The 14675-nt window shown below is 39.7% G+C and overlaps 1 protein-coding gene across 1 annotated transcript in view; it reads right to left on the bottom strand.

The window, feature by feature from the left end:
- tmtc2b (transmembrane O-mannosyltransferase targeting cadherins 2b) overlaps positions 1 to 14675 on the bottom strand; it is a 136980-nt gene that overhangs the window by 37958 nt on the left and 84347 nt on the right. The window lies entirely within an intron of this gene.

Genomic DNA, 14675 nt, shown 5'->3' with positions numbered 1-14675 from the left:
GAGGCACTCTGAACATTGACAGCAAACAGAAATCACTGTCCAGCGATGTTGAGGGATGTAGCATATAGCCTTTCACTGACCAATGTAGAATTAGCACCTATGCCCCAATTTAGGACATACCATGTTTACTGCTCAAATAAACAAAGGTCGACCTGACCAGAGGGCACTGTGTTAGTACTAATGAGAAGATGATTATCCCCTTAATAGTCTACAGGCCTTATAACAAAAGGATGATTAGATAGGACATGGGCATGCCAAGGCAGCTCAAAGTTCCCTGGACAAAGGATTTGTATTAGCACAGGACTTCTATGAACATCACTTCACTTCTGTTAAACAGAAGCGCTTTCCTCCAATGTGTCAGCTGCAGCAGACATTAGCAAATCTTACCCCAGGTTAGTTAACCTCACACCCAGAATGCTACAGGAGTTTTTCCACAATGTGTATTTTTACCTCAAAACATATCAGCATGTCTGCAGCTGCGTTCGGAATGGTCCGCTCAGTAACTCATTCGGTCAGTCATATAGTGAACAGACTGAGGAACAAGCATGGAACAACCAAAAAGACTGACTGCAAGAGACCTGGTGGTATCCCGTGGTAGTATCCGTAGAAACTGAACCAATCAAAATTGTTTACTGATCATACAATTGGCCAATTGTAATTATACTCACATGATGTTTTTCACCTTGTAAGGTGTCTTGGAACAAAAAATATGTGCAAAAACACATTTTTAGAAGTATATGGAAACAGCCCAGTAGAAAAGTCAACATACAGCGGCGTACACATGCGTAAAAGCCTGACTACACCACTGGTTTCTGTCAGTGTCAGTGTAGTGTGGTCAGTGTATCTCTAGAAACCTAAAAAGTGATGCATCTGTGCTGTACTTTTGCCTTGCTACACACTGATCTCCCACAAACGACTGCGATCTGAACCTCTCATGAACCTGTCAGCTGGCCCTGCTAAAACTCCACAAATCTGCTCAGGCTTTTCACGCAGAAAATCCACCTCAGCCCAGATTACTGGTGGTCTCAGTGAGTGTGAGAGGCAGGGAGAGGGAGCGCGTTCTGAGGGGCTGTGTTGGAGCCTGTGGATGTGCCAGCGGGGTCATGAGGCTGTGTTAATACTCACACACGCCGCGCTGGATCCTCAGCGGATTTATGAGGAGGCTGTCGGTCCGGGATCGCGTCGGCTCATGGGCCCCAGCAGGGATTTAACACACAGCGCTCATAATGTTTAGCCAAAGCACACAGACGAGGGGATTTGTAAGAGTGTGTGTGCACTTGTGTGTGGGAAAAAGAGAGCGTGCTTCAGTGTTTCATCAAACCGAAGCGACACATAACTGAGAACAATCCCAAGGTTTGACAGGTGAGTCACTGAGAACCATCCCACCAGATGTGGGGATTTTTTTTTTTGGTGTGAAGCTGACAGAGCAGTGCAGGGCACTTGGCCAGACACACTGAGTATGGCTGCTCGTGCCAGAAAGATTTATCTCTACTGATGGGGCCACCCTTCGATGGGGCTGGGGGTGTGTGTGTGTGTATGCTTGTATGTGTGCATCTCTCATTACAATCATCTTACTAGTCTTAGAGAGTCCATAGCAGTTTCCAATTATATTAGTACTTACATCATACCATTATTCCATCTGGAACAACACATACACGTGTGCGAGAAGTTGTTGATGACTTCAAGTAACATCATCTGTACATATTCACTTGCATTCAAGCTACTACTTGTGAACCCACATCCTCCTGTAAACACTGTGTAAATTAAGCTATTTTTTTGCTAATGTATATTAGAGTGGTAGTAATGGATGCATCAGTGAATCTAAATGATTCATTTTCATAAAGAAAAGCTATAGGACAATATGAAGATCACTCATTAAAATGAAATATTTTATACTTTATAACTGTTTGGAAATCACTTCAATTGTTAAAAATAACTTTATAGGTGCTTAAAATGGGAATTATAGAACCTGTAGCAAGAACTACCAAACCATACCAGGAATACCTGCAGTGTTGAAACAAATTATTGGAGAAATCTGCGCATTCTGAAAATCATGAGCATAGATGGCAGGGATGACATCTGATAGTGTGATATGACTATATTAACCAAATGATCATTCTTTCATTCTATTTGAAGTTCTATATAATATTTTTTAATTACTTAGCCGTTATTTAACCATGTTCTTTGTACAATCATTCAAATTCAAACAACAGAAAAGCTTACACATAGTTATAGGCAAATAATGCTGGGTTACATGCAGACAAAACAAAGACACTCCGGGACACGAGGTCTACTCTAGAGGGTAAAATGGATTAGCTTGTCCAGAAGAAGGGTGCCAAAAATATTGCCGGTGTAGCAATATTTTAGTTTTAAACCGAGCAAATGTGGAGAACCACTGGATGTTATGAAATAATTATATTATATTTAAAAATTAGCCAAATTGGTAATTATATAGTAATTATATGGTAATTATCTTACCATCAAGCAAAACGCAAGTTATAGGGTAAGGCTCTGTAGCACCATAATGTGGTACTCTCTAACTGAACTTGGATCATGATACTATTGTGATAATTCCACACATGATAATTGTTTGTCTAAATTTAAATCATTATTATCCAGTCTTAATAAACTGTCTATGAATGCAGTTGATGACACTGACAACTTGCAGCAGCTCTATATCTCTGTTTTTTAGCCATCTAAATATCTACCTGTCTGTCTGTACACCTGTACCTACATTTATCTACCTACCTATCTATCTACCTGTCTGTCCATCTGTCTACCTATTTCACTGCTAACAAGTGTATTTGATTTGCACAGTTCTTCTTCTTGTTGCAGTTGCAACCTTGCATTTTCCTTTGGGGTTCGTAAAGTTTATAGCTATCGACTTGTTGATCTGCCTGTCTGATCATCAACCCGTCTTTCTGTCTCTTTAACAACTAATATGTGCATTTGATTTGCACAGTTATTTATTTATTTATTCATTTTTTGCCATTGCAACCTTGAATTTTCCTGTGGGTTCAAAAAAAATTACAGCTATTTGTATCTACCTGTATGTCTCTCTCACTGTTCGCCCATCAATGGACTTGTCTGTCTGTCCGTCTGTCTATCTAGCCACTCTTCTGTCTAAAGGTAGGCATGAGGTGGTAGAAAACTAGAAGTTTACGTAAAACTTGGCACCTGGCCCACACACACACTCATACACACCGTCACTACCTGGCCATAGGACAAACAAGTGTGTCATTTCCAGTCTGCTTGGTCTCTGGCACTGGAAGCAACTCAGCACTGCTAACCACATCCATATGCCGCTGAGGACTAGCTGGTTACATGTCTGCGCTAAGCCGTGTCACCGTAAAGGAATGGACTCATGCCTCTGAACAGTATCACACACAAACACAGCGTCTTTAATAACAGCTCTGCATGCAACGTCCCACCGCACGCTTAAACACTCTCTTTCCAAAAGAGAAGATGGAAAAAAACAAGAAGATGCAAAGCAAAATTCTAAAGCGAAAAGACGAAATCCGATAACCCCTAATACTTTCCGGAGCATGTCCACTGGCCAAGGATGGGGTTTGGAGTTCACATCTCAGCCAGCATCATCTTTCACATAAAAACATTTGGTGTATCTGCATAATAAGGCCAATGTTTCTCAATGACAGGCTCTTGAAAACATGAGTTCAATTATAGCCACACCGAGGGGTGCGGAGGAGGGGTGCCACCACGGCCTTCTGGAGCACACTGAGGAATTCAGGCTCTGTCTCTTTTGTCTATAATCCAGTTTAGCTTGAAATAAGTGGTTTAGCACAACCCAGTAGGAGGGAGAGAGGCTTGTTTATCCCCCTATTCTCTCTTTTTGTAATTCACTCTCAATCAGTTTAAAAATGAAACAATTTAGCCTTTACGAAGCAGGCATGTGAGGATAATATCCTTGGAGATGAAGTGCAAAACAGACTAATTAGAAGAGGGGAAAAATACCCTTTTTTCCATTCAGAGACTCCTTTTCTTTTGAATAGTGGGGGTGGAAAGTGGTTGGCTGAAAATTCAATAAAAAGCAGAACTAAGCACAGCTGGCAAGTTAGTGGTGGAACTGATTTGGAAAGATAGTTCAATGACAAAGAGAAGCCATGTTTAAATAAAGAACTTATCAATCAGTACCACAGCAGCAGTCCATCTCCACAGAGACGTTCATTCAGAGGAAATATCAGAAACGACTATGTCAAGCCATGTTATGTAAGTAAATTGAGCATAAACTCCAAACATATGAACAATAACAGAGACAGTTACAATTTACTGAAAATGCATCACTCTCATTCCACATCAGTAGATAGCAGAGCTTTTCGAATTCGACTGTGCTTCAGAGAGCAGAATACAAAAGTGATTTCTGGCACAGCACAGTCAGCCAATCTGTCTTTGGATACACACTTAAAGATTAACTTTACACTAAATCTTTCGCTCCTCTTGTCTGTGAGTAAATTGGATATAAACTCAAGGGATTCAAGAGAAACCGTGTGATGGACATGAAGCCTGAGTCTGCGTTTATTAAAAGCCTGACTTTTAATGGGACTTCTCAAATGAACAAGCAGCTTCAGAGGAGCTGAGAGACAGCTGAATTATTTTCACCCACTGCTCTGGACTACAGCAGCATCCGCAGCACAAAGTGATGAAGAGGCATTTCGAAAACAGATTTAGGCGCATGTGCCACAGTGCGCAAAACACTTGAAAAATGAAAATCCTCTAGAGGGAAAAATAACAAAAGTAGACCAAAATGCCTCTACATCTGACAACAAGTACAGATTTCGAGCATGAGTTAGATCTCAGAATTTAGTCTCATAAGCAGGGGTGCAACATCACACTGAGCTCACTATTTATTTCACAACACTGGGCTCACAGTATGATATTCTGACCAAAATTGGTACATCAGTAGCACTGTATTGTCTACTTATTGGCATCACACGACAATACTGATTTTCCTGTTTTAGCAGGATTATTATTAACCAAATCTTACTTAATTACACTGTATGTTATGTGATGGTTGCTTTAGATTGTTGTGGCATAGCAATACACATTTATACACACTTATTTTCAGATTTGATGTTATTTTTGGTTCTGAGGTCAAGACTAGCTTTGATTTCTGATATTTAATGTGTTAAAAAAGCCTTGAGTTCTAATGATATACTACATATCACTGCTGTCAGAACAAAACCTTCTATCTTCAAAATAATAACTTTACAGGAGAAGGAAAAAACGTACTTTGCTTTTAACGTAAATCAATGGAACCAGACTATTTCCAAGTATATTTTGGCCATTTCTGTTGGTCCATTCTTCATGGAATTTACACACAATGCAAAAGCCTACAGGTATTTTCAAATTATGTCAAAAACTGAAAACCAGCAAAAATGGAGATACAAGGTTTTGTTCCGACAGAAGCAATATACTGTTACATACTATATACTAGATGGGTTTGGCTCGGATAAATAAAAGTTCCCAAATAAAACTTTCAATCTTTGCCATGCCAGCACTCAACTAAAACAGCAAATCCTAGAATTTAAGTGACTTCAGAAAAATACACAGTCTCTTGAGCATGGCTTAACTACATGAAACCGATGAGCCTGGAAATGAGCCAAAAAAACAAGAAGAAAGCCGCACATTTATTCTGCCACCAGAGGAGTTACGCCACGTGCACATCCTCGTTGGCAACAGTAAAATCATTATCAATTTCAGAGTGTAGAAGTGGGGCTTTCGGTGTGCTAATAGGTTTTACAGAACTATATAAAAGCTTCTTTTCTTGTTGGATGCATCACTGAGAGGGTGTGTTGGCTTTAGACTGCAGTTCAGATCAGCACTTACAGCTGTTTTGTCTAATGAGAGTAACAAAAGATGACTGATGTGTGAACTACATTCTAATTCATGTGTTTTCTTGATTTAAAATGTTTGTGACAAACTGAATAAACATAGAATTTTTAACTTTGATAGATCATGTTAAAAAAATGCAACAACAGCACTGAGAAATTGTGTGATTAATATGAAACAGCAGACTAAACAGCAGAAATGTCAACATTTTTGCATTGGCCTTAAAGAGAGCTAATGAAAAACCTTGATATCAGAAGTCTGTTCTGATACATTGTTTGATACACCCAGTGGGAATTCAACTTACAATCCCCTGACAATAGAGGCACTTACAGTTGCACTACTGTATCAAAATTATTATATCTTTAACTGTTTACACTCCTACTCATCAGATCATACCTGAGCTAGTACAGGAGAACATCCAGTCTACCATCAACAGTTGCAAAAGAGTTCAGTACGGATTAAACGAAAAAATTCCAGAAGGTGTTAGCAATTAAAGGTGTCCCACCTCTACTTAAATATGCTCCATATAAACACTGTGCCTAGAGTCTAACTCTCTTGATAGCAGAGGAGCAGCCAGGATTAGAGTATTTAACCCACAGAACCCAAGAACTCAAACTTATCTCTCGGCCTCAAATCCCTCAGTGTGAGGGCCTTCTGGAAGAACAGCAGCAGGAGCAGAAGCAGCACCTCAGCAGAGCTTTCTGCCAAGAGCCAAAACACAAACGAGCCAGACAGAGAGCAGAGATGGCCAGGAATTAGTCTCCGATAAACAGTGACATTTACTGGAGCGAAGGCTGAGATAAGTTAAATAAAACAAATCCCCGAGCTTCCAGTGTCTCAACTCAGATGAGCTTAGGCAGAATGAACACATTTTCTGACACTTTGGAAGCTGGTTTTAAGTCATTTGGAACAACACCTATGCATATTATATATATAATAATATATAAATACTGTGCAAAAGGCAGAGACCACCTTTTTAGCCACATAACTTCCAGTTAAAATGGCTATTACATTCAAGCTCATGTTTCAGCATCAGGAAAAAAATTGATGAATGGGAGGAAAAAATGGCCTTGGTCTTTCAGAGAGAGCAAGAGCGAGTGAGAGAGAGAGAGCGCAAGCGAATCTGCCCAGTCTTTAATATAACCAGGCAAATTCTCCATGAACCATAATAACAAAATCAACAGAGGCTCCTGTGCAGAACTGCATACCAGCGTTTTCCTCACCCTGAAATACAACCGATTAGGCACGGTTTTATTAGGTGGCTCCATCAAATTACTTTATGCTGGCTCTGCTCATAGCCCAGACCGCGTTCACACTGAACAAGCCAATGGGGGCTATGATGCAGTTCCCTCACCTAAGGGGAACCTACCTAGAGGCCTCCAGAAGTTCTATCAGAGCCAGCAGTGGATTACAGAACTCATCCAACTGGTACATCTTCTTATCTGAGCCTTGTCCTGGCGCCACTACTGTAAGAGTAACACCCATAAACAATGCAGAGAACTACCTAAATAAGGTTGGACTAAATCCCTTTAACCCAAGAATATCTCCAGTGCTTGAGCTAGCTTAGACAGTCTTGAATAAAGAGGTAATCCTCAAGATTCAAAGTCAAATAGCTGAACTTGGCCAGCCCTACACTCCTTGGTCCTGCCCTGGGCCAAGTTCAATAACCAGCAAAAGCAATGGCAAAAATCCTGCACAGTGTTTGAATATTCAAGGCCGCAATTCGATTCCAGTTCTCAACAGTCTTGAGCTGATCAGCATGGAAGAAATGCCATACTTGTAAAACAAACAGCAAAGAATGTATAATGAGGATAAGAAATGGTTTCATAAGGCAGCAATGCATCTCTTTGAAAGCATTGTAACAATTCACAGGCCTTTGCTCTAAACTATGTGCATGGAATTTTATATTCAATAAATAAAGCGGAACATTCATCATTAAGCAAGGTGGTATGTAAAGCAGATCAAAAAGACAAAAATGAAGCCACTGCTTATTCTCAAAACTATCCCGGCCAGGTCGGGAGTCTGCTGCCATCACAGGGTCTTTTCTCTACCAATGCACAAACACGTGATACTGGTTCCCAAAGTGGCCAAAAGAAACACCAGCCCTCATACATCATCATTAAGCAGAAAATCTGCAGCTTAAACCACAGTGGGGGAAAAACTACAAATACAAATAAATTGATGAGAAGAAGGAACCTCAAACTCAAAATCATTAGCGGCAGAAATTTATCGAGGGCGACCATGGAAAGGCCTTCTTGCGTAAACACCTGCTCTCTAAGCCCTGTTTCCTTTGTTGGCATTTATTTAGCCAGAACGGTTCGGCTAGGCTGCGCGAGCCCGCAGTTGGGGCCGATGAAAAGAGACGCTGATTCATGCTTTCAGGGGGCAAAAGTAGAGAGGAAAGCCGTGTCTGCAGTTTTGATGGTGATTTCATCATCTTATCCAGCAGAACGGCTTGAATATAGGGGTTTAAAAAGCAGCCCGTGCCCAATCCACTATTGGCAGAGCTGCGTCAAAGCGATTTAGCTTTTGACTGGGTCATAACTCATTACCCAGAGCGCTCCTATTACGCAAGATTAAGCAACACATCACTAAACAATATGAAATGAGAGTGTGTGTAGGCAGAGGAGAGAAGCTGAGGATACGCTCCTGTCATGAACTCTACTTAGATGTCAGCTGGGCTCTCAGAAACGTAACGATTGGAAATTGCCGTCGCTTTTCTGAGAGAGAGGCTGATTCCGCTGTGTGGTTTATGACATGTTTAGACTTCTTCCATTTCCACCACATTACTGTGACAGTGTACAGTAACTGCAGGGCTGTTTGTGTTGGCTGCTCTGGACCAAAGAAAACACAGTGGATGTAAGTGAGTGTGATGTGATGAGTTGTGGTATATAGTGGCTTGCTGCTTCACGGAACAGGGCTGTGGTCATCTTAGGCTTATAATAAAATCAGTAGTGGGCATTGTTTCCAGGATTAGCTCACCAAAAGCTTACACCACATTACAGTTGTGTAAAAAATATTAGAAACATTGCCCTCAGCAAGTTCAAACCTCTAAAACATTTCACTTTTGTTTCTAACAGATTAATCTGCTGTGGTACTGAATACATCAGCTACGCTACAGATACATTGGTGAACAAATTAAGGTGTTTTTGAGACTAACATAGAAACTCCCATTCAGCCAGTTATGGCCTTTAAATTGTATGCTTTTAAGTATCTGAACGAACACTTGAATGTTGAATTAGATTGTTTTAGTTTGTTTTTATTATAATTGTTCAGTAATGATGTAAATAACCAAGTGTTTAAGAAAAGCTGAGACAAATCCATGCAAGCAAAGCACAGTTAAAAAGCAGACCACATAGTATATTTCAGACTAATACACTTACCAGCCTAGGATCACACTGAGGGCACAGCTAGTGCAATTATGGTTGCCAAATTTCAGTGGAGGCAAAATTGCACATGCCAGGGATAGGGACATGTACATCACACACCATTCTGTGTTTTTAATACAGTCTGATTATTGTCTTTGGTTTAAATAATTTGTTTTTATGTTTTTCTTAAAATTCAAAGACTTCTGCTTCGATTTTCTAAAGGCACCATACAAAGTTTTTACATTTTCTAGCCTACTATTTTTCCTGCCATTCAGTAACACCAATAAAACCATGAGAAAACAACCTATTCTCTATTCACTGTGTCTTTTGTAGGCTAACCAATGCATAAAACGTATGAAAATGCATACTGAATTGCTTTTTTGTAAGCAGCTGTGGTTAAGAAATAATGGCTTTACCTATCTTTTTATCCTAAACTCCAACATACTATGGCTATGCGACACTGAGGCTGTGTATCAAGCCACAGAGAGTTTTAACATCCAGCTGACAGTACCAACCAGACAGTGGCGCTGGTCTGGACTGTTTGGTCCAAAACTGGACACCTCGCAACCCTAGGCACAATTTTCTACACTAAGCCTGACCATTGGTGGACAGATGTAATAGCTCTGCACCCAGAGAGGCCAAACTAATATGAAAATGCATGCAAAGAGCCAAAAGTGTCGCATTAAAAATAACATGTTTTGGATTAATATGCAATTCATATCTACATCTCTACTAATCTCTTTCTGCCAGCTGCTAAGCTACATTTGCTAAATAATGTATTTTCAAAAGAAATGTTTCAATCACACAAATGCAGGGTGGTCGTTTTATGAAATCAGCTTTTCTCTCTATGAAGATTCACTGCACCACTACAGTGAGGGTCAACACAAAAGAGTGATGTAAATGTGAATTCAGCTGATTGTACTGCTGCAAGTGTAGTAATACATTTTAATGTTTACTCTATTAATCAGTCACAATCAAGAAATACGCAAAAACTACTATACTGGAAATGCCTTTTAATCCTTTTCACCTTGGATATTGCCTTTGGAGAGAAGTAATACTACCTTATCTAAAATGACTCATATCAGTTACCATTTCCACACAAAACAAAACTCTTGAAGGAAATACAAAGCATTTATTACTAGAGTATTATCACACAGTTAAAACCTGATATGATGGAGGAAGAGAAGACGAATGAAGTCTGAACAAGAAAACACTTATGTCTGCTGAATATTACTGATACTCTCTTAGACACTGATATAACAAAAAAAGAAAATATAGAGAATGTCTCATGAAACAAAAACACTAACTGAAACTGAAAAGCATTCATTGTAAAATCTCTGTCCAAAATAGGAGGGAAGAGTAGATAAAAGAGCACCTCCTGCCTTTGAGGACATTCTGCCAAAAAATACGAGAAAAAAAAAGGAAAGTAAAAACAAAACGAGAGAGGAGGGAGGGATAGAATGAATATTTTAATCTTAACTGCTTTCTCCTTGGCTTGCATCTTGGATGCTGCCTTGCTCATTTGTCCCTGTAGCTTTGGCCTCTACTTGCAGCATGATAGCTTGTTACAGGCTCTGCCGAGCAGCATTCTTCCACATTACAAACCAATTAAGAGAGAGCGGAGAAATTCCCAGATGTGCTAGCTGAACTTTCCAGCGTTGGCACAAGCATGATATGTGGTCGGCTTGATGCATCTCTGAGCTCTATTGTTTTGAAGGCACATGGTATCATGGTCTGAACTGTTTTATTGCTTATGAGAAATATGCGGCCATATAAAACATCATAGTCCAGCCGGGTAAACTGATGGAAGTCGCAGATTTCCAAGCTTTATGCAACTCAGCTATTATTTCTATGATCTATGAAAAACTTATTTGAATCAGTTTTAATGGAGTAAAATCCAAAGACTGTATCAGCATTTCAAAGAGACAAGATCCATTTAGGCTTCTGTCTCGTCTTTGCTTGCAATGTATTTACTTTCCAACAGCAAATTAGCTGGTGTCACAGTGCCAGACATGATCTTATAACAAGAATACACATCTGGAGACAACAGTGAGGGAATCTGTCTTAAATGTATGTGGGAGCATAGACTGATTAGGGTGGGAATGTGTGTGGGTGCACAGACTCATTAGGGTGGGAACAGACTCCTTAGGGTGAGTTTGAGGCTGTTTTCACAGCTAGTTTGTTCGCCGAAGTCCACAACAGATTTTGGGTTTTTGTGGCATTGTATTTTTTCATTCGGTTTGGTTGGATTCAAATTGCAAAGGCTATGTGAGTGTTTGTTTGGTGTGGATAGTGTTCAGTTAATTTCACGTTTGCCTCCATTAGTGTCATATAATAAAATCCAGATCTATACCCCAAATATATTACTGATAAAATGTATAATCCTAATCATTGCGTAGTATGACATGCCAAATCAGTCACATTTGCAGTCCTGTCAACACGAGAATTGTCATCTTGGAATACAGGGATAGGAATTTTAAGTTTCTCACTAAGATGATGAGCAAAAGCCAAAACCTGGTTGTCCAGCAGCTCAATGTAGGCACTGTGGTCCAAATTTACTGTCACCATATGTTTTGGTATACAGTTCCCTGTGGAGTGTTCTTTCAGAAATTGGATGTTTTTGCCTGGAAGCAAAGCGACTTTTATTCACAAGTTGTGAAACGCCAGCAGTCCCTGTCCATCGGTTTTGTCTTTTGGCCACAATTCTGAAAAGAATTTTCTGTAGAATGGGATTTTTGCCACTGCTGGTAGACCCATATTACCATATGCTTTGATACACCCGCAAATTCAGCTACTTCCTTCACACTATGGCTTTTGGCACGCCCTAATGCAATTACTCCTTTTTGCCAAACATTAACATCCACTTTGCGACCTCGAAATGGCGAAGACGATTTTTAGGGGCGGACTTGTATACAGACATGTATTTTTGTAGAGAGAATGTGCCTGGCCCCATGAGATTACAAATTAGCATGATGTCCTGCACACTGCAATGGTACAGCAATAGAATTCTAACTCAATCACAAAGATCAATTTATTGCACTGTGCCACCTCTTCTCAATCTATGAATCCCTGTCGCACACCCCGCAGGTATTTATAGCCCGAACATCCTCGTGCAGCGGCATCTGCAGGAGCCATCTTAAACACGCAAGGTACTAATTTTTTGTCCATGGAGCTTACGTTTTGCATATGCTCAGCAATACACCTATCATCAGAGTGAGATATAGACCTAGTTGTTAAACCAGAAAGCATTCATTCATGATATCCCATTTTAAGAAGCTATTTCTGAATTGTGTTTAAAGCACCGGTAGCAAGTAAACAAGATATCCACATGTGTTCCAAGTATGTTTAATAGAAGTTCGTTTTTGTTGCACAGGCCATATTAAATGAGATCTGAGATTGGGTGTTCTGCATGTCAGTCAAACAGCCCTGCCCTATGGCAGTTCTTGAAACCTACCCGGTCTGGTTTATGAGCCTGAATTTCAGCACTGGGGGTCTTTTTAGGGGAGGACTTACCAAACATGTATTTTTGTAGCGAGACTGTGCCTGGCCCCAAGAGATTACAAATTAGCATGATGTTCTGCATTGCAATGATAGAGCAATAGAATTATAACTCAATTACAAAGATGGATTAACATTAGGCTAGTATAATATCGCTGAACCAGCAACTCATGTTTTTCCACCTCTCACAGGGTTAAAAGCAGAGCTTTCCCACACTGAACAATATTAGCATTCATGTTTGAGTTGATGCTCCAGTGGGCTGTTCTACACCGCTGTGATAATTATTCCAATGTGGCATGACTGAGAGATGAGGGCTGAGAGAAAAGGCCACAGACAGAGCTCACACAAACGATATTAAGGATGCAACTTGTAATTCAGCAAATGTTCTTAAAGCGAAAGGGAGGAGGGATTCTGTGGGAGAAAGCAGCTGCAAAATATCAGTCCATCCTTCACGTGTCCATCAGCATAAACGGCGCCATTTTCACATGCATAATCAGAGAAGGTTAGAAGGAGAGTACGGCCAATTATCCGATAACCCACACAGTCGTCGTTAATCATGCCTAAACTGCCATGCTTGTTAGGGTAGCACAGATAAGTGTGCATTTAGAAATGTATACAGGTCTAGGTTAGAGACAAGGGCTAAAAAGGGCTACTTATTTTGTCTCTCCAGATTTTTTTTCCTACTCTTTTAACTGAAACTGCATTAACCACTGAATTGTTCAACGAGCTTGAGTAAGCAGTCACATCCAGCCTTAACTCTCAATGCATATTGTATAAGTGACAACAGGTGAGTGAGTATGTGTGTGTGGGTATATACATGATGTGCATGCCTGTGTGTATCTGTGGTGGGGAAAGCGAACATGGGAGGTAAGATTTGGTTATTTGATCGGGTTAGGAATATGATTATAATGGAGATTTTGTTGTGAAGTTTTTTATTAGGGCTGCACAACATAGAAAAATACATTAGCATTGCAATTATACTGCTACATATTGCTATTGTGATATGCCTTGCAATATATTAAAAAAGCACTGCCGAATCAATAATGTAAGACCGATCACATTATTTTGACCAAAAATAATGAACTTTTGTTGGATTACATGAATGTTGATTCCTCAAATCTCACAGAAGCACTCAGGAACTGTGACTGGTCAGGATGCTCACAGCACAGAACAAACCGCTGTAATTAGTCAAAGACTCCTTTGCATATTCCAGCCTTCTGTGATATCAGTATTACAAAGGAAAATATTGCTATAATAAACAAAATACTGTGCAGTCATATTTTGCATTGCCTTTCTGTTGTATTTAGAATGTATTAAGGCATGTTTTTGTACTCATTTTAGGTTTACCTGCCCAGGGACTTAAATGAGTCAGTATCTAACTTCTTCTCACTTTCTTTTTGTGAGTTATGAAAGTTGTGGTAGATGCATCTCTCATATTTCTTGCTTTAAACTGGAATCCACAACATGTTTGATTGATTCATTTTGATTATCATTATTATTCATAAGTTTTGAGAGACTGAAAGAGAGAGAGAGAGAGAGAGAGAGAGAGAGAGAGAGAGAGAGAGAGAGAGAGAGAGAGAGAGAGAGAGAGAAATACAGCAAAAAGAAGAAGAAAGCAAGAAATAGGGAGAAATAAAGCTTTAGAGAGATAGAAAGAAAGAAAGAAAGAAAGCATGAAAGAATAGCAGAAAGAAAGCAAGACAGCAAGATATTAAGACTGAAAAAGAAAGAAAAAGAAACTAACAAAGAGACAAGAAAGAAATAAAGAAGAAAGAAAGAAAAAGAAACAGAAAAGAAAGAAAAAAAAAGGTAGCAAGAAAGACAAGAAGGAAAATAAGACAAAAGAAAGAAAGAAAGATAGACAAGAATAAGAAAGCAAGAAAGAAAAAAGGGAACAAGACAACAGAAAGACAAAGCAGCAAAAGAGTAAAAGTATGATAGCAAGAAACCAAAACAGCAGAC

The sequence above is a fragment of the Colossoma macropomum genome, unplaced genomic scaffold, assembly GCF_904425465.1.
Source record: "Colossoma macropomum unplaced genomic scaffold, Colossoma_macropomum, whole genome shotgun sequence".
NCBI lineage: Eukaryota > Metazoa > Chordata > Actinopteri > Characiformes > Serrasalmidae > Colossoma > Colossoma macropomum.
This window is presented reverse-complemented; position numbering and strand designations above follow the sequence as displayed.